Source organism: Ambystoma mexicanum, chromosome 2p, assembly GCF_040938575.1.
Source record: "Ambystoma mexicanum isolate Mex_15411 chromosome 2p, UKY_AmexF1_1, whole genome shotgun sequence".
Taxonomy (NCBI): domain Eukaryota; kingdom Metazoa; phylum Chordata; class Amphibia; order Caudata; family Ambystomatidae; genus Ambystoma; species Ambystoma mexicanum.
In genome coordinates this window covers 942,011,183-942,036,227 of record NC_090923.1, presented here as the reverse complement: position 1 = coordinate 942,036,227, position 25,045 = coordinate 942,011,183, and the positions used below count along the sequence as shown (strand labels likewise).

General features: G+C 43.8%; 1 protein-coding gene across 1 annotated transcript in view; it reads left to right on the top strand.

Annotated features, from left to right (window-relative positions):
• The window catches only part of GPR4 (G protein-coupled receptor 4), a 548,710-nt gene that overhangs the window by 113,860 nt on the left and 409,805 nt on the right, over positions 1-25,045 (top strand). The gene's annotated exons all lie outside the window — the stretch shown is intronic.

The window sequence follows — 25,045 nt, the reverse complement described above, 5'->3', positions numbered from 1 at the left end:
GGCACACCCAGGTAGCCACCCGTACATTTAAGTGTGCACCCTTTCACTATACACTCACACAGTCAGCCACATATACATTTAAGTGTGCACCCTTTCCCCATACAGGTTCGCTCAGGCAGCCACCCATACATTAAAGTGTGCTCCCTTTCACCATACACTCACACAGGCAGCCACCTATACATTTAAGTGTGCACCCTTTCACCACACACTCACACATGCACATGTCATGGGGTTTAGGGGAGCCCTAATACTTCAAAAAGAAATTGGGCCTCATTACAACCATGCCGGTCTGGAAACTACGGTGGTGATAAGTTTACCGGCACCGTTGTTTCTGCACGTCAGACCTACCGGGCAGAACGGCACCCACCCGCAGAGTTTTCACAGAAGCACCAGCACCGTTATTAACATGCCGGTGCTTCTGTGGTCCCCATTCCCATAGAGTCTGTTGGAAAAGGGGACTTAACATTTGCCGGAGCCTGACTTCCTGGACCGCCAAGGTTGTAATCACCCGGTGTTACCGGGAAGTCGGGCACCAGTAAATTATTACGGGTCCGGCGACAACCTGCCGGTAGCACCGGCACGGTTACCGCCAAACCCGTAATGAGGCCCATTGTTTCTTTTTGAAGTCACTCTGACTTCATAAAGAAATTATTTCCGTTAAGGAGCGAACCATAATGTAAATAATTTCTTTGTGAAGGCAGAGTGACTTCAAAAATAAACTCTTTCTTTTTGAAGTCATAGGGCTCCCCATCACCCCATGACATAGAGACCTCCAGCCTAGGGTCTTCTATGCCATGGTTAGGGCTGTGCCCTCAGACTTCAAAAAGAACTTTTCTTTTTGTAGTCTCTCTGCCTTCATAAATAAGTGATTTCTGTTACAGAAATCATTTCTTTATGAATGCAGATTAAATTCAAAAAGGAAAAAAATATTTTTTTTTATAAAAAAAATATATATTTTTTTCCTCCAGTGGGGCCCCCTTCCAGGACAGGTGCTGGCGGGGCCCCCCGCGCTGCAGGGGCTACGGGGCCCCTGTTACGCCAGTGCCTGTATCTCAGAGTGCCATAGATTCAGTAACAGGTGTTTCTTACGCAGTGGCGAGGTCCAGGTGGTTAGGATCACTGAGCCCTCTGCATTCAGAAAGGGAAGCCTTTTAAAAAAAATGTTTACTGAGAGGAACAACAAGGAGGTGTCTCTTGAAATGGACAGAAGGGTTGGTTATCTGCCGGGCAGGAAGTGGCACCCACCAGTGTTCCTTCCCGACCAACCTCTCCTAGTGTAGTGGGAGGAAGCAGAGAGTGAAGGTTTTGCACCAGTTAAGTGACAGTGGGCGAACCACTGTGAGCATAATCTGGAGAGGGGTGGGGGAGGTGCTCCTGTATACTTATTTTGGATTACTCTATCTCTCATCCGTGCACTCTTATTATCCAACTATTCTTGGAAGTTGTAACACTCACGATTCTTGTCAGTCTGGTGGTTCCTGTCAGATAGAAAGGGGCGACAGATATACTCATAGGCTGGTAAATGGTAGAATCTTCCCAGAGACATTTTTTTCAGGAAGATGTTTTTTGTTTGTCAAATTAAGTCAACATTTTCCCCCCAATTTTTCAAATGGTGGACTTCATGATGACTGCCTTTTAAATGGGCACTTTGTTTGTTTGTTTATTTATTTATAAAGTGCTCCTTACCCGTAGGTATCTGGGCGTATTACAACAATATACGGTTTCTTAGTTAGAATAGAAAGGATTACATGTTATAATACAATACAGTACAATACTTAGTATGAATGTGTATAGATACCGTTTTTTGACATGATAAGACATACAATAATTGTACAAAGGTAATATACAGAGACTGTGTTCCTCTGCACATTTTCCTGGCGTTCATGTTCTCCCAGTACGCTAATCGTACATTTTGTTTACCTCGTGGAATCTGATAAACTTTTGTAGGGCCTCAGTTTCGCTACCTGAGGATGTACAGGGTTATAAATAGAGGTGACATCAAACAGAGATGCTCTGTTTTTTGTCAGTGTGCTTGCTAGCATGTTTGGCTGAAACAATCACTGCTTAGGGCCCACGTGATATGTTCTAGTTACGGCTATGTTCCCTCAGGGGGGGCAGCATTCCCAGGCATTAGGTGCCCGGAAATGCCCGATTTTGTGAGGGCCTTTAAGGAGGGCTGCAGCACATCTAATGCTAGAGACGTTCACCACCCAAGCATCCTAGCGTTTAACACTTGTCAAAAGCCCCACTCTTTTAAAAATAAATAAATAAAGCTTTTTGCTGCTGTCCATGAAGTCCCTGCTATGAAGCGTGGACAAAGGCTCCTGTCTGTGCAAATGGGAGAATCAGATGGGCGGGCCTTGAAAGGGTGCCATTCCTCACGAGGACGCTGTCATGTGGAGAGAAGCGCCTGAAGACCAATTGAAAGATGAGTCGCCAGCGGCCTCTAGGAGCAGCCTGAAGAGGGGGTCCTGTGGAGCAGAGGCCAGGGAGGAGATAGCAGAGAAAGAGTGAGAGTCGCACATGGCGAGAACGCTGGCGAGACTTGACCCAGGTGAAGGTGGGTGCACCGAAGACCTTCAGAATGGTCCAGTTGGGTAGGGATGGAGGTTTCTGCAATTTTGCAAGGAATCCTCGTTCCTATTTGGCTCAATCAATCAGAACTTTCCATATTCATCCACTGTGACTTCTTCATATTATTTTGAAAGGTACGGACAGAAAATAAGAGCAAGTGGCCACAGCTGTCTAAGGGCTTCTGCAATGATCTCTTTAGAGGAGATGGTGAACTTAAGTAAGCAATGGACTGCAGACCCTTTTGGCATGGGTGGGAGACTGTGAAAGAGGAAGGGTGGGTGCTTTGTACTGGAGAGTGCTAGATGGTGGCAGGAAAGAAAGTACCTTCTACTTAAAGAGGGTTTACATTTCCAGAGCAGTGCAACTAAAGATACTAGGCTGGCCTTGGGGGAAGACTGAATTTAGTGGACAGGTAGTGTGAAAGAAAGTAGTATAATTTACTAGGGTTCTGGAGTTGCCGGCTTGTGGAAGGAAAAGAGGGGGGTTCCTTTAGAAGAATATATCAGTTGAAGCAGGTTGATGTGGGAAGACATGAAAAGACATCGGGTTCTTATTAAAGTCGGTGTAAACCTAATGGACAGTTGGAGCCAATGATATGCAAATGTTTTTAAAGCATTCTTGGATTTTCTGGAAAGGGAGACGAATGAAAGTTAATGTAATTTTAAAGGAGGTTGGAAGTAGCTTGGCGGTGGGGTGGAAAGGAAGGAGCCTGTTTAGTTTTGTAGTTGCCAGGTAGCAAGGGGAAGGAAAGTATGATTATTTTATGTTGGTGGGTGGTGTGAGCAGTAGCATGATTATTTGGACATGTGGTTTGAAGTTGCTGGTCACGGAGCAGAAAAAATAGGTTGTTTTTATAGTTGGTCTGAATGTAAGAATCACAGAAATGTGGTTGTTTTTAAAGGAAATTTGAATTTGAAAGACTGAGAGAATTTTTTATAGAGGCGGTTGAAACTTGCTTGGCACTGCAACGAAAAGAGATGAGGTTGTTTTTACTGGTGTTTTGAATTTGCTGAGCAGTATAATGAGAGATGAGGTTGTTTCTACTGGTATTTTGTAGTTGCTTGGCAATTGATGAGAGAGGAGGTTGTTTTTACTGGTGTTTTGTAGTTGCTGGGCAGTATAATGAGAGATGAGGTTGTTTTTACTGGCGTTTTGAAGGTGCTGAGCAGTATAATGAGAGAGGAGGTTGTTTTTACTGGTGTTTTGTAGTTGCTGGGCAGTATAATGAGAGATGAGGTTGTTTTTACTGGCGTTTTGAAGGTGCTGAGCAGTATAATGAGAGATGAGGTTGTTTTTACTGGAGCTTTGAAGTTGTTGGGCAGTATAATGAGAGATGAGGTTTTATATATATATATTTCCATACGGCTGTAAACTTGACAGTCGGAGGAGCACTCCTCAATCCAACAATCCAAGAAGGAAGTCAGGAAACCAAGTACAAAAATGTTCCACTTTATTTAGAATTCCATAAAATCATTGCACATTCTCATGGCAAAAAATCAAAAAACCACGCACATTGTGGTTCTCCCAAGGTGACTTGCGCATACTAGATGGAGTTAACGCATTTTGCGGTCTTCCGCCCACTTGTTCACAACATAAACATATTTTTTCTTTATTGTTTTTGGCTAAGAAACCTTAACCTTTAGCTAGCACGTATACATCAACGTAAAATAAAGTACATAAATCAGCAAATATAAAACCAGAATAAACACTTCATAGGGAGGCAAATATAAGGAAAAAAAGAAGAAAAAAACCTTGCTCAATATAACGATGAGAGATGAGGTTGCTTTTACTAGCACTTAGAAGTTGCTGGGCCGTATGATGAAGAAAAATGTGGTTGTTTCTACTTGCACCTTGAAGTTGCTGGGCAGTATTTCTACGGGAGACAATGGTGATTTACTGGAGATTTGAAGTTGCTGTGAGTTTAAGGAAGACAGTCTAGGTTGTTTTTACTGACGTTTCTGGCTAGTATAATGACAGGAGAGGAGGTTGTTTTTACTGGAGATTTTAAGTTGCTAAGCAGTACAACTAAGGGAGACAAGGGTGTGTTTACTGGAGCTTTGAAGTTGCTAAGCAGTCGAAGACAGACAATGTCGTTTTTATTGTGGGTTTGAAGTTTCTGGGCAGTATTATGTGAGTAGAAAAGTTTTTTTTACTGAAGCTTTAAAGTTGCTGAGCAGTAAGAGACAACCAGAGACATAATTTGGCGGTTGCCAGGAGTCACAACTGTGACCCCTGGCAAGTCCTGTGCAACCCCCGGCACTGCCTGCGCGTTCCCTAGTTAAGGGCTGCAGACGCCGAGAGAAATCAAAAGTAAAGAGGGATCAGACGAGAGGCTTCTTTGCATTAATTTCTTCTTGAAGTTACTCTGACCTCAAAGACATTATTTCCATTACGGTTTTCCGTACCAGAAATAAAGAAATTATTTCTTACGTCTGAGGCCAGGACATGGAAGGCTCTGGCTCCTATGCTCTGTGCATGAGAGGAACCAAAGCTGGTTCCTTTCTGTGGAGAATGGGACCCAGAGCGGTATACCTGCAGAGCAGTTACTCTGATTAACAACGTATTTGGGAAAAGATAAGAAAATGTTTTTTTGTTGTAAATGTGTATGTGTGTGCAGGCACGGATGTGTGTGTATATTATACTATGCAATGTGTGTGAGTGTATGAGGCATGGGTGGCTGGGTATGCGTGTGTGAGTGAATGGGTACAGGTGGACATGAGCATGTGAAGGTGTGCGCTTGTGTTCAATTCCTGGATTACTTAACAGTTATCTTTGTTACTCCTAGTCCTACTCTTCCTCATCCTAGTACATGCCTATGAAGCACCTTCATACATAATTACTGGGACGGGGAAGAGGGACGTGGCGGTAATGCTGGGCGAAGGACCTGATTTTGGTGAGTAGAGGAGGAGAGAGGGTGGGAGGGAGACGGGACCTGTAGAGATGGTGGGTTAGGAAGGGGGTGTGCTAAAACATGATGGGCGTCCAGGAGAAAGCAGGCATGGCATGTTTTATTAGTGGCTAAACTGGCATTTGGGTGCAGCTAGTCTAGCCATTTCTTACTATGCAAGGGCATATTTTGTCTGGGCATCTACAATGAAGTAAGCATCATAAGTGTTATTACGTGTCTAGACTAGCATTTTGGTGCTAGAAAGTCTATGACTGTCTTACTGTCTTACTGTGGCTTAACGTTTTGTACTAGGCATCACTGATAAAGCAATCATGATAAGTGTAATTACCTGGCTAGACTGGCATTGGGGGGCAGCCAGTCCTTACTGTGGAACTGTATATTTTTCTGGGTATCTATGATAGTGCAAGTATAATAAGTGTTATTGCGTGGGTAGATTGGCATTTCTTCTGGGCATCATTAAGGCTACAGCAAACAAGATATATGTTATTACGTGTCTACCCTACATTGTGCAGCCAGTTTTGACATGTTTTCTTATGGTGGCCTTGAATTTTTAATAGCAAAGCGGCAAGATAGGTTAGCGGGTTGAGTGCTCACTTCTGTGATCTGTGTGTGATCTGCAGGTTGCAGGTTCGAATCCTTTCAAGGACAACTCATCCTTTCGTTTCTCTGAGGTTGATAAATGAGTACCAACTTTGGTTGGGATGATAATTGTATGTAAATATATGCTATGCGCAGCGCTTTGGCATTAATTAATGCGCCCTGAGCTGGGGGTGGGAGGTTTACCGCATCAGGTAATGCCCCGGGCCTCAGTTACAGGCCTGATCGAAGTGAGGGCTTTAACTAAGGCGCCATGGCATTACCTGATGCAGTAATGCTTCCACCCCCTGCCCCAGCGAGGTGTTTACTGCTATTAGTATTCCATGTGTATTTCCCGGTATACTATTAGGGTCAGTGACACGATCTGGCTACGGTGAACTAATGCAAAGGTTGATGCCAAGTGCGACCGTTAAATGGCTGCACTGTGCTTTAAGGAAAACACTAGAACACTCAACTTGTTTTGATGGTAGATAGTGTCTGGTGGCCATGTTGGAAGCCAATTCGGAAACAAATCAGTATAGTAGTTACTGCTGAAGTTTGGCACATGAGATGTTGAGTGACACAGAGGTGTGGTTTGCAAATACTGCATAACAGGAAAAAGCTATGGAGAATGAAGAAAATGTATAACGGCTAGAAAATGGCGGCAGCAGTGACTGAGGGGAGACAAAAGACAAACAGAAAGGGATGGAATGCGGCAACCAGATACTTTCGGGTGCGAGGTGCGTGAGTAAAGGAGGGATTTGGCAGCTGGTAAAGCCCGGGAAGCGTCCAATCACTAGAACTTGGTAAGAAGAAAACATGGCGTCAGGGTACTAACTACAGCATTAATGCTCATGTCCACTGTTGGTGACTTGCATCTATTGGATTTTTGGATACTGTATTATCACAGGAATTGGCAATGTGCAGGGGCTCTACTTATCATATAATGGCAATAGCCTGGCCTGTATAATTGGGATGATATGGAAGTGGCCATACGATGCTAAAGTGGCATATCTCTGGCAGTGCCTCAGCATATGATGTTCTATTGGGTGTAACCCTGTAATATCATGACCCCTTCCATGGCATATGAAGGTAGCACCTTGATAAAATGTGGTTGATATCAAAAATATTCTTGTCTGCTTATGTACCCACTAGGTATTTTAAAATGTTTACCTGTATGTCCTTTTTTAAGCCCGCAAGCCACTTCTGGTGATGTCACCACTGTTAAAGAGGAACTGACGCCAGCTGGGTCAAATGTCAAGTGACATTACTTCCGGTGATGTCATCAGGTCTGTGATGTCACTTCCGCTGCACTTGGCATTTCGGTGAATAGAAGTACCTGCAGACAGTGTCGTTTTTTCTAAAGCTTTCAAGCTTCTGGTCAGTGTAATGAAAAGAGAAGAGGTTGTTTTTGCTGGAGCTTTGTAGTTGCTGAGCAGCACAGTGAAGACAGACGAGGTTTATTTTATTGGAGCTTTTAAGCTTCTGGCCAGTGTAATGAAAGGAGAAGAGGTTGTTTTTGCTTTAGCTTTCTAGTTACTGGGCAGTGTAATGAAGGGAGACAAGGTTGTTGTTGTTGAACATTTGAAGTTGCTAGGGACTGAAAAGGGACCGAGAAGGGACAATGCAGGCTTGTGTTTCAGGTTCTTCGCCCTCTGGCGTGAGGCAAAACTCTACACATTCCCATGTTGCTATTGACTGCAAAAGTCTTGCTTGGGTCTCACTATCTCTGTTCCGCCACTGTGCATCCTCTCTGTTCTCTCCTCCTTTGCATTCTCCTCCTTTCCCTTCTCCCTTTTCCTATCTCCTCCCCTTACTTTCTTCTATGCACTTACTCTATCAGAATTGTCCCTGGACCTAATATGATAGCAACCTCGTCTGATTCCTCCCTACATCCCCTCCAGCTCTATCTGAAATGTCGTCAGGCCTAGTATGATAGTCGCTTGTTTTGTTCCTCCCCTCCCTTTCTGCACCCCTCTCCCTCACCTTTTGTTTTCTCCGGCTCTACCAGAAATGTCGTCAGGCCTAGTACGGTAGTCGCCTGTCTGTTTCCATTTTCCTTCCCACTCTCCCCCTCCCTTCCATATCTATGTCTTAGCTCTTGCACTATCTGAAATGTCGAGTATGATAGTTAATTTCACATCCTTACTGTTCATGGCCTGTAAGAATGTCATTGTATTTTCCCTTGTTCCCTCCCTTGCCTTGAAGCGCTTTGAAACACATTGTGTTTAGGCGCTATATAAATAAACTATCATATCATATCATATCATATCATACCTCATTCTGCTCCTGGACAATAACGGCAATACCCTTCAAGAGCCCTCTTGAGCACATCTCAGGTCTATCACACAGCCACGTATTATATTTTGTGATACCTATTTCTCTGTAAATAGTGCCATCTCGTTCAAGGCACTTTAGAATTGACCCTCCTAATAATTGCAATCCTGATCTAAGATCTACGGTGGCTGGACTGGCATGCACCCAGGCTTTCACAAACACTGCCCTTCCTTCAATCTGCCCCACCTCCATTAGAACCTATCCATGCCCGCTTTCCCTCCCAACTTTACCCATTCCCTTTTTCTTTCCCTCAAAGGCTACGTTCTGAATACCAGAAGAGAGAGCACAATACAACTTTCCAACATGATTCAGTGCTTTGAAGCCACTACAGTGGTAATTTGGCACTTTCCTTGATGTCGTAAGACCCCTATGGTGCTGAATGGTGCAGTGCAAAATCTGAGTAATATAACATAACATACATACTCATTTACAGGTAAGATATCTTGGAGTCATCATATCCAGTGATCACCATGTGCCTAAGCAGTGTTCAAGGCAAAGGAGGGTTCTTGGGGAAATGTGGGGGATGACCCATGTTCTCACTGCATAAATCACTGGTGAGGCTTCAGATATAACACTGTGTTCTAGATCTTAAGATCACATCCCCAAAACAATAGAGGTAGTTCAGCCTTAAGGATGCATCAGAAATCTCATGAACGTGTATAATCTGGGAAAGAGAATTAAGAGGTGAAGTCTGATAGAGATGTTTCATTTCCCCTTTTAGCACCTGACCTCTGATGTCAGGTGACTTCCAAGCCGATCAGGGGCTCACAATACAGGCCTTACCTCCTGTTGTGGCCCCAGAATTCCAGCCTCCGGATCAGCTGGATGCTGTCAGAGATGCCATTTTTATTTATCCTTCTACTTCCTTTGAACTTTTACCTTTGTGTCCCCTCTCTGCCCACCCCCAAGGCTGCTTCACTCTGGTCTGTAACTTGGTCCCTGGGCCGTTACTGGTTGGTAAACGCCCCCGCTGCTGAGGTGATTGATATAGATGGGGAGCTAGCACATTCCATCAGCAATGGGTCTCAATAGCAATAGGGCATGAGATACAATGGCTGGATGGGGTGGTGTAGGTTTGGGAATACATTAGAGCAAATCTTCATAATGAAGCATTACATCCATGAATCCGGCCCACTAAGGGGCTGTGGAGGAATTGCCCAACACATGACTACTACAAGCATTGACCATGTCGGACACACCCACACACCCACCCACACACACACACTTACACACACACTCACACACACACACACTTACAGACACACTATCACTCTTGTAACCTAGAGCTCCTGGGGGCGTCTGTTAGGTAACAAGAAAGTTGGAGGGGTTACTTTAAGGTGGTGGGGGTACACTTTCACTCACCCCACTTCTGTCAAAGGGGACCCCACTCCAAAAAAGACTCAGACGGTTGGTCAAGTCATCCATTTATTCAATTTCAGCATTCGCGAATGGGCATGACTTCCTGCACATTCAAAGGACTGCGCAGGAGTGAGCTGATGAGCATTAGGTCTGCATGGTTTATATACATTTTCAAATATCATTGGTTCCAATCTCTAGCATGTGCACAAAGAAGGAGTTTCCAACACATACCTATTCTGTAATGCAACTAACCGCATGGCCTTCATCTCATATGTAATATTAGTGAGTATATCAGCTGTTTCACTAATCATGGTCTCCACTGCCCTACTTAGTCTGCGTACCTCTTGGCAGTTCAGGGATATTCCTACAGTGGGTGTCATTGCCTTTACTACGTCAATAAATATATCCAGATCAGTGTCTGATTGGTCAAGCCCTTTCTTTATCTCTCTCTTATACCTGTGTTTAGCATACATTTCTTTTGGGGTATAGATCATAGAAGCAGGTATTATCCTGGCAAAAGAACATGTTCCCGAAAAGTTCCTGGGAAGCCATAGATAAAACCTTTTTATTACAAACCTAAGTGTACCCTTCAATCTCACCTATTCCCCTACTACACCAAGAAAGATTGTATATTATACTACATCCCAAAATAGTTTCTCCTTTCATTCCCTTGAAACAAATGTTCTTCCTTGAGTACTCTCTGGTTACCATCAAGGGGGTTAGAGGTAATTTCCCTACCCTTGCCTGACCTACAAGGTCTCTTAAAGAGTAGGTTACTACCTCCTGTTTCATATTATGAACTATACCTGCTGATATGTCTGACCATTCCATTGTAAAGCACCTGGAAGTATTTGGCATATACTTGTCTAGTGAGAGAACCCTCATCCAAAGCAAAATACACCTGTCAACTTCTGGTACCCCAAAAACATACATAGGTATTCCATCTCGTACATGGCGGGGAACATGACTACATATCCAACAATTTGACAAATTCAACGCCTTCTGTGTTGCATTCATTAAGCGTATATATGCATTCCTACTATAGTCTTCATCTTCATGACCATCATGCTCATGCCTGTCTCTACTATATACATAATTGATATTGGTATCATTTGAGGAGTTTGCCACGGGAAACATATTCTTAAATTCATACATTGAAGGGTGTTCCAGATACCATAAAAAATACCCAAGCCCTGTTACCACCAAGACACCTGTCATACCTAAAACAGTCTTTTCCTTCCTTTTACACCCATATTTGTCCACCTTCATCCATCCTTGTGGGTGGGCAGGCAGAGCTAAATCCTTCAGTTCCATCTCACTTATCATTGCTTCTGCCACTTTACCTGAGCTTATGCTGACATATGCAGGTTAAGTTCCGTGGCTTGGCTGGGTCCTAGCGCCTAGTGTTCAACCCTAGTGAGCAACCTCTCACTCTTACAGCTTACATTCCCAACCCTATTTAAAGCTCCAGTGTCTTTGTACCCTAAATGTACAGGCCGCACCAGCGGCCCTTTCACCGATCTGTCCCACGCCTTGTTGTGCCTTGTCCAGGAGGGACGCCGGAGGCCCTTCAAGCAACTGCTCGTTGTCTTCAGCAAGGCTTTGCACTGCTCTGACCAACAAAAGAGTTTGTGTCTCTCTAACAATCAAAGTTCAATTCACAATCCTTACTCGTTGCCTGGCACATATACTTTCCGTGATCTCAGGTTGTACCTGAGGACATCCATTGGGAGAGGGGTCTGGTATGATTCCAAACAGGCTCGTTTGTACTCCAGTTGATTGCAATGGTTCTATAGCAGCAGCTTTCTTCACATGACTTGCATGGTACCAGTGTGGTTTGCCGTCAACTTTCAGTGCTGTCTGCATTGTCAGCAACACCTGGTAGGGTCCTTTTCAGCGCGGCTGCAGGCCGCTAGTTCTGTCAAAGGCTTTAATTACCACCCAGTACCTGGGTTTCACATCATGGCCTGGCCCAATTGGTGGTACTGGGGCCGCATCTTTCACCTGCGTATGTATAGAAAGAAGCCTGTTAGTCAATGCAATACAATGTTGTTAAGACAATCTTTTTGGGTGTTCAGTCCATGGGTGTGTTTGGGCGCAGATCTCATGCTCAGCAATGCCAGGTGCAAGGCACCAGGCCACTTCAAACCTTTTTCTGCACATGCCTTTACAACTTTGTTCTTAAATATTTTATGGTACCCTCAATAATTCCTGCTAACTGGAGGTGAAATATGGCATGGAATCTTTAATCAATCCACAGTGCCTTGCATGAAATGCGACCCATTTTCTGACCATAGATAGGTACAGACCGTATACAGCGGTACCCAATGGTTCAATATACACTTTGCAGTTGAGGCACCCATCCTGAATAACCACATTTCATTACCAAGCAGTAAGCAAACTTGTTTACAAGTTTCAGATGTATAAAATCCATATAAACCACTCAAAGGGTTGTGTGGGCAGTTTACAGTTCCCTGCTGTGGCCGGCACACCCTTTCCAACATTGTACATTACACAGATTTTGCCCGGCTTTGCCCATTGCCTGCAATAAGGACCAATTATTTTGTTCTCCCAGACAGTTTTTAGCACACTGTCAGTGTTCTAGCATTTACATGTGTTGGTCCATGTGCCACGCTTACTACAACAGGGAGGTATGCATCTGGTAACAACCAGCTCCTTGTGTTCACATTTGCCCATGCCCCACTCTCCAGTTGCCGTATATTTTCATCCGAGTGCCAGGTTTTCCTTTCTTACTCTGTTGCATCTTCCTGGATTCTTACTACCTGCTCCCCCACACCCAATTCCCCTCCTTCAGTTTCACACATATATTGTCCAAGTGCCGCTGCCACCACCCTCGTACATGGCGATAATCCTCAGGCAACTGCATCAAATCCAGTTGAGAAGTAGGCACATGGCCTTTTCCTCCCACCTTGTTCTTGGGTTAATACAGACACAGAACACCCATTCACCTCATCCATAAAAAAATAAAACATTTTCTTATGATAGGGTGTCCCTATATCTGGTGCGTTACACAAGGCGCTCTTCAACGCCACGTACCCCTCTTCCATCTCTTTGTTCCATTCGAAGGGTATGTGGTGTTTCTCATCCTTCAATGTTTTTAACAGTGGTTTAGATATTACTGAGAACTCTGGTATCCTAGTGCCTACAATATGACAACATTCCCAACACCTTTCATGTTCTGGGAATCGGCATAGCCTGAATCAACGCTACTCGGTCTGTTGACAATGACTGTCCTTCTTTTGACAAAACATAGCCCAAATAGTCAACTCGTCGCTGTACATATTGCATTTTTGCTAAAGGCACTTTGTGATTATGTTTTACCAGGTGAAACAGTACCATAACAGTTGCTTCCCATATATGATCCATGTACTGAACCGAGGATGTCCCTGTTGGTAGCATTTACCCACTCAGCAGTTCTTCCTCACATCACCAAGCTGCACTTCAGCAGAACCAGCAAAATGGCTTCGCCGGCTCCTGTAAGCACCATTGCCTCACCCCAAAACTGCATTCTGCAATGACAAAAAAAGGCTGCACCACCTGGCCAACCGCATATTGGGCAGGCTGGAACAAGGGGGGCACATTGAAAAGGCTTGCCAGGGTGTCTTTACATGTACAAAAGAAGGGGAGCGAAAAGAAAAACAGCACCGCTCCACTGCAAGCCCAAAATTGCTATTGAAAAAAGGGACTATTTCACAGTCAAAATAATGCCGCTCTGATGCCATTTGTCCCTGTCCTTCATCACACCACCTTTATAAAAAACCCTGTCATGCTCAGCCATATTCACACTGCGCTCCATCAGAAAAGAGCCGTATTCCTGAAAGACAGGCTGTGCCAGCCAAACCTGAGAAGATCAACAAAGGCTTTCCTTCAGCTACATGAGAAATGCTTAAATTGTGCTACAAAATGTCAAAAATCACTGCTTGAAAGAAAGTCATAGCTTTCTGTGCACATGTCACTTTCATGAAGACTTTTTCCTTGTACAGACTGTTGTGTAAAATAAGCTCACTACAGCAACAACAAAGCTGACCAGATTTCACTACTAGGCCAAAGCATAGCTGACTCCACTCCAGCAAAGGCCTAGTTTAAGAAAATCCCACAAAATAAATCCCATTAAAAGAAAGGGGGGGGCAGGCTGTGGTACCTTAGCATCCTGAGACCAGACCGGCTTGTCCACTACCTGTGCCCTCCAGTGTCCCGAATTGCCTAGCCGCCTCTCCACCAAGAGAGTCCACCACCCGGCGACCCGAGCAGTGCAGTGACCAAACCCTGCTGACTTCTCCAAAATTCCCAAACCCCAAGCGTAGACTGCGAGCATCCCACACCCCACAACACACAGTTTACCCCATTCTGATCAGTGTGTCCCTGTTCCACTTCTCCAAACAATCCCATCCCCACCCCGGAAACCCACTGAAACTGCTAGAATTCTCTGCGCACCCTGCCGCTGAATCTCCCAGCGCCAGGGCCACTTTCCTATTTTCCTTTTGTTCGGCATAAATCATAAGTCATTAGCGATATTTTGACCAAACAAATCAATTCTCCCCAAAGAAAAAGGGACAGACCGCATGAAGGGCCACAACTGCAGTGCACCCTGATATTCACAGGTGGTGCCCCTGCCCTCCCAGCCACCAAATCCAATCCAAGTAAAACCCGTCCTTCACCTTAAAACTGCCCCTCTCTTCTTTTCTGCTACACCCTCCCCCAAATGAACCTCACTCCACCTTCCAAATCTCCCTCAAACTACCAGCTAGAGATCTATTTCCACCTCTATACCATCCCTGCGATATACATCTATCCCCCAGCCCAAAAACCATATTAAGAATTTAAGTATTTCACCCATTTTCCTCAAATTCGTTTGTGTCATTTTTAAACGGGAATTAGGTAAATTGCAAGTTTTCCAACGTGTCATTTGACTGCAGCATGTTCTAAACTTTCCACTTGTTTCCAAATTGTATGCCTTTTGCTGATCCTTGCCTTGTGGTTGCCAGTGATACAACATACCTGCTATTGTGATAAAACATATGTATATCATAATTTTGACCACACATTAAGTAATTATTTGTAAAATTCGAGTGCCATTTTAGACGTTTGCAAAGGGTTTTGCCTCTTATTGTATGAGGGAAGGTCGGATTTTGATTCTCTTTAGTGCCTCCTACTCCTGAATTTGATTACTTGTGGGTTGAGGGAACATTGCAGGGGGTGAACCTTAACTTGGGTGCTATCTATCCTAATTTAAAAAGTGCTCCTATTCACTTGTGCTTCATATATGTCCCAGGAGAAGGTCAATTAAGTGCATTGCTTCCATTTTCATTGTAAATATCACCCCATTGGTGATTGCTGCCCCACATAAAAACTGCGTGATTTCTTTGAATTATTATTATTTTTTTATAAATAAATATTGTTTTTTTTCAGCAACCAGCCTGGTTCATGGTCCATTGCGACCCGGGGTATTTGAAAAAGGGGTGTAATACGAGTTGTGTACCATCTCAAATTGAATCCGCATAAAAATAAAGCTAAAGGCATCTCAGTTGTGCGCTACATACTAGGCTGAGACCAAGGTTTCACACATTTGAGACAAGGTACACATTTCAGACATCCTGTCACTGTACTCTGTGGCTTCTTATGACTGAACCGCATTGGGACTTTACCGTGGATCCACTTCTATGTAACTGATAAACGTCATTGTTTCATTAACCTACTCACATATCATGATACCTGTACAATACCTATCATGCCTGTACATAACTTTCTGTACTTCCACCTTCATATGCCTGTAAACCTACCTCACTGCAATGTACTTTCATTTATGGAATGTATGTAAACTACTTTTCTATAACATGTATCCTATGACATGCGCCCAGATGCCTTTGGCCAGGCGCACTATATAAATAAACAAAATACAAATACAAAATAAAAGGCGTGTTACCTGATTGAAATCCTTAAACTTAACAACAAATTTCCCATGACTTTTGTTTCACTTGTAACTTCTACATCTGGACCGTTCCTTTACATCAAACATCCATCCTTCCTTTCAGTCTTCACAACAGACCTCATCATTAATACGTACCATAAAACTGATACTCTTGTCCCAACGGACTTACCAACCGTTTTTCCTACCTGCACTCCCCTCTTGTGGGGTCTTCGCCTCGAGGTCTGCTGGAACCAAAGGGCGGCAGCCTGCTGTCCTGTCGTCCGGCGGGGCTGGCGGAGGAAGGGTAACGTGTTTGTGCAGTCAATGGTGCTTCTTCATTCGTTGGGGCCCGATACCATTACTCCTCCATATTCGCCCTGGAAGGCCTCACCCAGTGAAGGGCTGCCACTCCTTTGGGTCCCTTCGTGGCCGCCAGTAAATGGGGGTACACTTTCGCTCAACCTACTTCTGTCAAAGGGGACCCCACTCCAAAAAAGACTCAGACGGTTGGTCAAGTCATCCATTTATTCAATTTCAGCATTCGCGAATGGGCATGACTTCCTGCACATTAAAAAGACTGCGCAGGAGTGAGCTGATAAGCATTAGGTCTGCATGGTTTATATACATTTTCAAATATCATTGGTTCCAATCTCTAGCACGTGCACAAAGAAGAAGTTTACATAAGCATAGCAGTTAGTCACGTAATCTTCCTCCCCCCCATCCCTCCTTCGTGCAGAAGAGTTCCCCGTAAACACACTCCTGGGGTGAGCTGATAACCCTAAAACTGCACAGTCATTACGCCCTTCTCTGCATCTCAGGGGCACTCTTCGGGAATTCACTTCTGCTGTTCATGACTATTTTGTATCTGTCGTGCCAGGCCTTTACCACCCTCTGCCCTTCCCTTCTTCTTTGAATTTGACATCTGATTAACAAGAAAACAAACTGTTCAACACTGCCTAGTCGCACGCAATCGCCCTTTTCTGCTCTGAGGCTCTACAGGATTCATCTTGCTACAACATGGGGAAAACCTTACTAATTTTTGGATCCCCAGTGGTGAAAGGAAAGGAAAAGAAGTGAAGACAGGCGTCCTCCTTACAAGTCTGGCAGTAAACATGCCGGTAAAATGGGCAGCTTTCTGCCAGACTTGCAATATTTACAGGCACCTGGCTTGCCAAAATCACCGGGGGATTACGACCTCGGCGTTCAGGGAAGTCAGGTGCCGGTAAATGTAATTCCCTATTCCCATTTCAGTCCCATAGATTCAATGAAGTAATGGGAATGGGTAACACGGAGGCACCGGCACCAAAAATAACGGTGCTGGTGCCTCCGTTACGGTCTGCTTACCATGGTCGATGTGCCCGGCAGGACAGACCTGCCGGGCACAGCGACTCCGGCAGGCAGACTCGTAGTGTGCCAGTCCAGTAACAACTGTGCCAGTAGGCTTACTGGCATCATTGTTACCGGACCTGTACACCCGTAATGAGGCCCAAGGAAAGGGAAGAGAGAAGAGGAAGGGAAGGAAAGGGGGGGGGGGAAGTCACTATATCCAAGTAACATCATGTAAGGACTCATATTGGCTTTGCCCATAATCAGTAATAACGCCACTGTAACAGCAAATGTCCAGGATTGTTGCACCAACAAAAATGAGAAGTCAGTAATATTAGGTTTAACCATAATGCACTAGTGACACAGTAAGAAAACATGTCCATGCTGGCTGTGCCAATATATGCCTGTGTCCCTACTCTTATTTTGACTTTGCCCATAAGCAGTAATAATGCTGTAGTAAAAGAAGCATGTCACTCAGTAATGTTGGTTTTGCCTCTAATGGAATAATGCAACAGTAAGAAAGCACGCCCATGCTTGCTGAGCCAATACATGCCAGTATCCACACATAAGAAAGATGCAGTAGTAATAACACAGTATGAAAACCCAAGGATGGCAGCACCAATATATACCAGTTGTTCCCCCTAAGGACACACTCAGCAATGTTGTTCTTGCCCATAGTACCCAAATGACACAGTACTGCAAGATATGTTCATACTGGCTGCCAAGTGTCACTTCCAGTGCCTCGTTTCTCTCATTTCTGGCATTCTCCTCCTTATTTCCTTGCTTCAATTATCAGCCCTCCAATTTGCCCCACCCAAACACACGTTAGACACGTGCTTTGCTCACACCCTCGTACCTGCGTACTGCTGCACCCATTAACAACCACACTCATTCACACATGGGCACATTCACACGTTCATGCCCACATCAGAAAGCGACAACCCTTTGAATACACGCGGACACACCTACAAACGATATATATACATGCTATGTGCATGCAAAGGTTTTTTATGCTTGCCTGTTCGTGCCGTCTCTGCTCTCTGCCACACACTGACCAAGATGGACCACCACATGCTCATGCATAACTGCCGCTCTTGTCAACGAGCTGCCTCTATGCGCTTTGCGCACAGATGAGAGGAGGCAGGAGCCTGTTTTTTGCAAGTCGCTGGCTTGTCAGTACTAAACGCTACGGTGTCTGTATGGACACCTTTGCGCTCCATTATCAAAGGGTTGAAAATTAAGCAATAGGGGTTGCGTCCCTGCTCAGAAGTAGCCAGGTCCTCTACCATCAGCTCATGCCATTCCACAATGCTCAATTTGTTTAAAGAAACGTGTTGGCCTCAAATATTTTCTAACGCGTGCATGACACGTCAGTATGGACAGCTGCCCACCCACAGTTGCCATCGCCCACGGCTGCCCCCCCATGCTGTCAACATATATGGGGTTAAATCTGCAAGCACACATATTCATTTAGTAATAGAAGCAGCAAGTGTATTGTATAAAGTGCCATGTGCCAACAAGATGCAGCATGAGGAGTTGAAGGGGTGACTATTAAGATCTCCAAATTAGCCTCCTTTTATTCTCAGCTGGTGTGTAACACCCTAGTGGGGGGCGCCTAAAAGGAAGACCCTGCAAATGTTTTGTGAATAAGCATGGACTGGAAACCTCGAAAAGCATGCCTTTTTTGGAAGTTTCATTTTGACATAACCTTAAACAAATGAGCAGACCCTAATTTAATTTTGAAAACAAAAAAGTAGTATCATTTTCAAAATGTGTTAAAGTTCTATACACCATGAATTTGATATTTGCAGTCGATCAAAAAACATATTGGCCCTCATTACGAGTCCGGCGGTAACCTGCTGGTTTTTCCGGCTCGGTTACCGCTGGACTCATATTACCATTCCGCCTCCGTGATTCCCGGAATTACCGGGGCATTACAACCCCGGTGACCCGGGAATTCCGGAGGTGGAATCTCGTGATGGTGCCGGTGTTTCCACGTCTGCCTGCAGGCAGGCAGTGTTAAACCCGCCAGGTCAGACCTGGCGGGAATGACACCTCTGCCTGCAGGACTCGAGATCATCCGGTATGGAAACAATTGTGGCGGCGGGTTTACCACCACCGTTATTTACATACCGGGTGACTCGTAATGAGGCCCATTGACTTTGGCTTTAAGGGGCACCTTTAAATTTCTGACAATCAATATGGTATAGTTATTTTTAAGCATGCATTGGTAAAACCAACAGTTTTGGATTTTATATTGTGAAACTATTGTCAGTGTTAAAGGGAGTTTCCATCAAAAGCCCAGGTACATGCATCACATGCTTAAATTCAGGAACTGCCGGCAACATGTAGGGGGAGATAATGTATTCTGGTGCACACATGCTCTATCCTGGTGCCTCATGGCCTTGCCTGTTATGGACCGCTCATGCCATATTCAAACGTCATTTGACAGACATTCTGGTCAGGTACTCAAATCATATGCCATGATGCACCAGGGAATTCTATTGTATGCCAGATATTCTAACCAGATGCCCAGACAGTCCTGCTATGCTAGGTAGTCCCATCAAATGCCAGCCACCCACATCATATGACTGGGATCACCATCAAATGACATGTACTGAAATCATATGTCTGGGGTGAAATAGGCCCGGATGCCACAACTAAAGAGGCAAGAGGCAGTTATGAGGGCTCTCCAAAATGAAAGGTCTGCGGTGAAATGATGTCTGACATAAGACCTATGGAAGCCAAGTCAAAAGGAAAGAAAGTGAGCCTAAAAACGTCAGGATGATAAAATGTGCACAATGCTTTTCATTAAAAGAAAAAAACACGTGGTAATAATGTTTGACAAATCCATGGAGAGCTGCACTCATATTTCCAGAAACAGCAGTACACAGAATCTTAAATGAAATGGCAGAATTGTGTTTAAGCCATCGCAATGAAACAAAGCAGTTTACTGTCAAATAAATAATGCATGTCATTTCGTTTTCCTCATCTAGACTAAAGATATGCTCATCAAAATGTTCACCAGACTTTCAAGGTTGGGAATGGTGTTCTCATGTACATGTACCGGTCAGCAATCATATGCATACATTGTAAATTGTGTGCCTTCATGTCATTTAAACTGCATTTATGTATGAGTTTACATGTTGTTTGCTGAAAGGCCATGAACTGCTGGTGATTTCTCCATATGTGGAACTAAACTCCCGGGCCTCTCTGTTGTCATGGAGATTTAGGCCTGGCTGCCGTCATTGTCTGTGTCTTTCCTTAAATATACAAGGAAATAATTACTTTTGAGACCAGAAATCCACTGGAGAACAGATAAGGAAAGGTCCGTTCTTCCAGCACTTAAGTCTCATAAAAAGTGTATTAGCATGGCCATTAGACCTTGAAGGAGTAAGTTAATATAAACACAGATCCCTCTGCTGATGTCATGTGCCTACAGAGGGGAGTAAAACTTAAGAAAAGGTGGGGGTGGTCTAAACAATTGAGTGAAACTGCCCATTGCTTTTAAAATGGACAATGCACATGGGACAACAGTCATTGTAAGATTTTATTAGGTGACAGTTAACCCCTTCCAACAATGCTAAATCAATTTTGGTGTGATAAAGACAACTAAAGTTATTTTTGAAAATGTGATTTGGGCCTTACCGTGATGACCAGAGATGGAAAAATTTGATAAATGCATGCCAATTATGATAAATATGATGCCCGTAAATTGCCATATTTTTCACTGATACGGTTCTTGAGTAAATGAAGAAAAACTGTATCTCTGCACTGGAATGATGCGCAGACTCCTGACTAGTCTCATCTGATTCGCTTTAAAATGTAGATGTTGTAAATATATTCATACATGTAAAGTTTGGGAATTTAAGGGCACTTGCCATGTAGTGAGATTTCTATGTCCTCAAAGCATACCGAGCCCATCTGTCAAAGTGAGATGATGAAGCTCTCTCCTCCCCTAGCTGTCCCAGAGCACACTGCATCCCCTTGTCCTATCAGCACACAGGTGGGAGATGGGTAGTCAAGGCAAGCCAATCCCTTTTGCAAGAATTATGACAAATTTGTGATGTCATTTGCCCTATAACTAAGTCAGTTTGTCTCAAAGGTGGATCTTCCACTAATTCCGAGAAGTTACCTACTGCCATAATCTGGCAAGAACATCCCAGAAGAGAGAGGCCTAATATTGCAGTGGAGACAGGAGCCCAGCAGGAGACATAGAAGCTGATTGGGGCCCCTTGAAGGAAAGAGAGGAGACCCTAGACTAACCCCCTTGGCTGTCCCATCAGTGTGCCCTGATACTCCCTAATGCCCAGTCCAGACATCTCCTTTAAGTAGAACTACCCCCAAAAAGCCATAGATTGTGTACTCCCTGTATTCTTTCAGCATTGTTTCAGTTATTTCCCCATTAGAAAATCCCCTGTTTGCCTGTCTAGATCCTTAGCATATTTATCAAAGTAAATCAATTAATTCCCCCATTAATTCATGGGATCTGTATTGTTGGCATTCAAAACCAACAATATTTTCCCAGTGTGTTCTGAGCCATTATAGTCATAAAGATGTTCCAAAAGAATTCATCTTAAAAAAACCCTACTTCGGCATGTGTGTGCAGGGTGTAAAAAATGAAAATCCCCATTGATCTCATACATGTTAAATCTGAAGTGGGTAGTCCAATAGGGCCAGTGCGTATGCAAGGTGTAAAACAACTAAACTGTTCCTGTGTTCTCATTGTGCTATGCAAAAGGAAATTGTCCCTGTCTTCCCATTGTGATCTGAAAAACAAATGTCCATTTGCATTTTCTTTCTCACATTGCATCTGCGATTCCAACTCAAAACCGATGTTCCCATTGTGTGCTGATTAATATCCCAAAGCCCTGCCTGTCCCCTTTTGGTGTAGACAAACAAATTCCCTGTTTCTTTCTATTCTTTCCCATGGCAGTTGTGCTAAATAATTCAAAACCGATTTTACCATTATGCTCTGCAAAACGAATTTCCCCATTACCTTTCTGTCTCCTATATTGTTTCTGTGAGCACTACCCAAAAAACGATTTTCCCTGCCGCTGCCTTCCATTCAAAAGAATCAAGCCTAGTGGATGTTTGGGGGGGTGAGGATTGCTTGGAGAAAAGCATAACCCTGTTTGAATTCATTGTGTGCCTTGAACTGTTCTTTGCTGTATTGGTGGGTGATGTACAAGGAAACTATTGTAACTGCATATCCTAGTGTCATCTCTGTGTTGGTACTTTACAAAAGGTTATTTTGTTTTTGTGTTGCCACGGCTTTCGTGGCAGATGTAATCTGATTGCCCTAATTTGACTTAAATTAATTAATAAATATCTTATTAATACACACCAGCCTGGTTCCTAGTCCATTGTGGCACCAGGTATTTGTTGAGGGTGCCTGTGAGACGGGTTGGAGCCCTTACCAAAGTGAAGCAAATAAAAACTCAAAGCGCTTTCTTGTGCGACACATTCGTTGTGGGGGAAGGAGCTCCCTGACTTGGGTGTGACCATATAATAAACCGTGACATGGGCCAGTTGTTGTTAAGAAATGCCACATGCCAAGTAGTAATATCATATGTCATGCATTGACATGCAGTGTCCAAATTCTCACCTTGTATGGCCGATATCACCATGAAAAGGCCCACACTCACATTTTATGCCAGCTATTCCCATCTGAGGGGAAGGTGTAAAGATCAGGTGCCAGATTACTGAAACTTTGCACGGTATTAGCATTAGGGCAAAGTTTGCCCTATTTTTAAAAATGCTGGAGCATATTAGAAAAACTTTGCACCGTGGCAAGTTCAGTTTGGCATGTTATAAGGACCAGGGCAGAAATTGCCCTATTGAAAAAAAGATGCATTTTCACTGCATTTGTGCGCCAGGGCAAAGTTTGCCCTAGTGCTAATACAAATTAGTAATAGCACTGGTGCAAATTTTGCCATGGTGCAAAAATGCATTGAAAATGTATTTCTTTTGCACTAATACACTTTTTGCCTTGGTGCTTATAATGTGCTAAACTGAACTTGTCATGTTGCTAAGGTTTTCTAATATGCACCATTATAAAAATAAAAAGTAGGGCACACTTTGCCGTAGTGCTAATATTGTGCAACTTTGCACTTGCACCGGTGCAGAGTTTCTGGAATCTGGCTACTGATGACATGTGTTGCCATCAAATGCCTGGTTCTAACACTATGTGCCAGACATTAGCAGACTGAGCCATCAAATATGCAGGTATTTGCCTCGCAGTACTCAAATCATCTGTGCGGGTTTTGGATACAAGGGTAGTGCACTACTGCACGTTTCTCCCCGTGACTCACCACAAAGGTGGCAGGACTGGTGAGCCGAGCAGGGAAGGATGCATCTACTGGAAAAGGGTTAGGGCCATGGCAGCCTGGCTGTACTCTGCCTCAGGGTCTTATGGACCGGCACTGTCTCAGCACATCTCAGCACATCTGATGGTTCACTTCATGGGGTCTACCAGGTTGCTGTCTCTTATCTCGGTCGGCCAGGTATCTAATTCTAGCTTCTCCCCTTGTCACTTTATCTCAGTGCACCAAAGCTCTATTATCAGCCCAAATTGGGAGAAGTTTAAATGGACAACAATCCAGCATACGAATATAGGAAATAAAACAAGTTGTCTTTCCTTGAACTAGCTGAGAGACAAATGGTGTTGTTATGGTATCCCGTTGTACTTTGAAATAATTTACTTCGAAAAAACTTCGATAAATATAGATAGTTGTGCGTTAAGGGGCTAAAACGGGGTGGGCAGGGGTTTGAGTTAGGGGTAGTAGTGGAGGGTAAGGGGGAATGGGAGAGGACTTCCAACATTTTTACAAAACAAACTAAATATTCTAAGTAATTAATTCAACAAAGTAATTTGGGCCGTTGCAATAACCTGGAAACCTTGAGGTGAAATGTGATTATTATTGTCACTCATCGGACGACACAATAGTGACGCTTGTTCCCAGTAGTGAAGTTGTGCAGATGCAATTTAACAAACATTGGCAATGCCAACAGTTTGGATTTTTGTGTGGGCACGGTAACGCCATTTGCTGTGTTATTAACTGGCCATTGATGGTAGCAGGCACAAAATTGTATGAGTACCTGGGCATCTAATAGCAGTGCCTGACAAAGGCCTAATACTTATAAACAAACCGAAATGGTTGGCTTTGTCAATGCTTGTTTTTAAAAGGATTTCTGTGTAGGACACGCATAGTGCTTATACATTGAATGGCTGAAGGTGGGCTTAGTTAAGACATTTTTATCACACCTGTAGTGGGTTTACAACTATAATTAAGTAATGAACTCTGAAAACTGCTTTAAAAAACATGGCAGGTACTTTGAGTGCAATGTTTGATGGTAAGGCTTGATTAAAGCGGGTTCCCATGAGGATGTGTTTTGGGTGGGAAAATTACCAAACAACAGCTACAAGATGTGCCTCCTCATATGCCATTTCTCCCTATCTGTATCCAAAGCAATAGTTTCAGCTTATATAGGTGTCGCAATCAACACCTAATAGCCCAAACTAAAAAATCATTATAGACACATGCTAAGCAAACAGAGTATGATTGTCACTTTATTTTCAGTTGCTTTATTGTCACTATCATAAATGGAGAACGACTGTACAGACTGAAGTGTGCCTACTCAGTTGCCTCTAGGTTTTCGACTGTACTTTAAAGACTTAAATACATAACAAAACAGACTGACAAAGTCATCTACCTATAGACACTCATGCCTCTTGATTTTATGGATGCAAAGAATACTCAAATGTGTCCAAAAAAGCAAACCTAGTTCACCCGTCATCATCCTTCCTTTCACTGTCAGCAGCCTTCTCTTCACCTTCCTGCAGCTATGGCACCCCTCAAATCCATTGGTGTGAGCACCCAGCTTAGTAAGGAACTGTGGAATCCACACTCCACCCTTTATATCGCCAACTTCTCGGATCATTGATATCCCTGTGAAGAACCCCTGCAGGGCTTCATCATTGTTCTGAAACCTGCATAATGGAGCTGCCTTAATGCCAGGTAAGGATTGCTGGC